Consider the following 2628-nt stretch of genomic DNA (forward strand, 5'->3'; position numbering starts at 1 on the left):
TACTATGACGTCATTAAACGTTCTGCGGACATCGGACGCCATTTTGTGTCCTACTGTACTGCTTCGCTTGGCGTGAATATATTTGTAGACTGTGATCTGACGGTGTGTTAGTCGTTGGTAGCCTTAGTTGTTGGGTAAACCGTACTGTACTGCGAACAGACGTGTCCATATATTTGGGCGTAGCTCTCTTGTATTAACTCTGATCACGATTTCTCTGCACAATCGAGCAATATAAAATAATTGTAATCGAAAAGAATTGTTTAATAACAGTATTTGAATAATTTTTTTCAAAACAATTTTATACACTATAAAATTTACAATTGTTATTTTTCCAAATTCTGTTTTGAAGCTCCCATCGTCAGGCGTACGACAACTACAGTAAACGTCACAGAACCAGGCAAAAATTGGGATTTCAGTTCCTTCGATTACAATACTTCAGTGACGAAACATAATATGTTCCAGTGACGCGTCGGCCCTCTTTCGCCATCCCTAATTTGACACGCATCGATCGTTTTCGAATTGGAAAGGCATCGGTCATATTTTGCCAGCCCAGTTGTGACAGGCACGAACTCATTTCATCAGCCCCAATCACCATCGACTATATTTCGCTGTCATTTTGAGGCAATTGTTAACCGTTATATGTATACTACACAGCGCATTATAAGAATTGATGACACGCATCGGCCGTATTTCGCCATTCCCAATCCGACACGCATCGTAGTAGTTTCCTTGGTGGATTGGTTGGTTTTGGAAAGTACATTTGGGTATTTTTTTGTTTATTTCTGGCCCGCGCGTGTGTTGGTGAGCGGATGTTATGCCTGTTTCAAACTTTTCCTCGCTCTTTTTATAAATCTCCATTTTGATTTGAGAGTATTGAGGAGTTTTCAAAATAAACTATCTAAAATAATAGGCGTTTCCCAATGTATATTTCCAAAATATAGATCAGGGTAGTCCAAACCCAGGCCCGCCGCTTCATTCTCTATGGCCCGCGTCGCATTCGGAGAGTAATCAAAAAATCGCATTTCGTGTTGTTTCGTAATAAAATTGATCCGAAAATTCTTTTGACATAATATTACATCACAAATGTCACTAAATTGACTAGTGTTATGGCTAGCTGAGGCAACTAGCGAAGTTGAATGAGGTGCTTGGCAGTCTAAATTATTATCTGGCTTCCTATCTTTTTGGTCGGGAATATATTTTTACAATATAGGCATCATAGAAAACTAAAAATAGAATGCAGATTCTATTAGCCTGGGATAGCTATGTCTGATAACTAACAAGTTTGCACAATAAAAGCCTTTGTTTTGTATTGCACTGTTTACCTATACGCTATACTTGGCACTATTGTGGCCCGCGAACAATGCAAAAATAATTTTGCGGCCCGCGGAGCCGACAACCTTGGACCGCCCTGATATAGATGAATAAAGTTTCAAAAATTACAATATATTTTTGCGTCATACTTGGAGCTATTCCCATTATTCACACTGTAATATCACTTCTCCTTCATTCCCAATCTTTCCGATCCAAATAAACGTTATTGCCCGATGTTAAATGACTGATAGCTAACCTGGTTTAGGGTTGTACTCTTTCTAGTATCAGCAGATAACACATTATAAATGAAATATATATAATTGGAACACTAGTGTAACACATTGCGAATTATACTTTTAATTGATATAACAACAAAAATAATGCAAACATGGCAACAATCTATGTATGATTGAAGAATAGCAAACATATATGATTGAACAAATATAGTCAATAAGTTGGTTTGAATTATATCAAGGCATGAGAGATAACTTATTCCTAATTTAATAACAAATTTATATTTCCAAACTTTTCTAAGAAATTTTCAAATATTGCGAGCTTCTCAAAGTGATCCCTCCCTACCATGAAATTTTGAATGTGTTGTATCGCACATCACACTCTCTTTTTTTAGTTTGAATTCTTTCTTATTGAGAACCTCCAAATTTGAAAATTTGCTGGAGATCAAAAATAATTTCACATAAAAATAGTACACTTTTTGAGACTCAAAGAAACACAAAAAATGTCAGTAGTGATCATTTCATATTCTGTACACCTGGAGTAAATCATCACAATGCTACAATTAATTGCCCTGTACATCAACTATGTTCATTCAATAACCCTAGTAAAAGCATCCGATTGACTGCTTGCTTGCATTTTTGTTAAATCAGTTCGACACATCTTGAATTGTGTCATCATAAAGATTTTACGAACTTTATATTAAGTTGGAGGACAGTAAATATTTTTTTCCAAACCTTTGATACGAATTATGGCAACAAAGTAATTCATGTCAGTAAACCTCTATAACATGGGCAGCGTGTATACTTTCAATGCTGGATAAAAGTTTTATAAGTAACCAGTCCACAACCACCTATGTCAGCAGTGTTTCAAAGAGGGCAGATCAGGGGAAGAACAGATTGCCTACATGCCAAACAAAATGTTTGGGAACTGCTGACTTACTCTATGTTGTCACAGTATGTAATATTCACAGTATCAACTACAGTATTTTTATAACATCTCAAAATATTTTACCAGTGTTCACCTTTGTTATAATACATCACCCTCATCTATACAAAGCAAAACGAACCGAAAAAATAGGAACAC

This window comes from Styela clava, chromosome 7 (assembly GCF_964204865.1).
Source record: "Styela clava chromosome 7, kaStyClav1.hap1.2, whole genome shotgun sequence".
Classification (NCBI taxonomy): Eukaryota; Metazoa; Chordata; class Ascidiacea; order Stolidobranchia; family Styelidae; genus Styela; species Styela clava.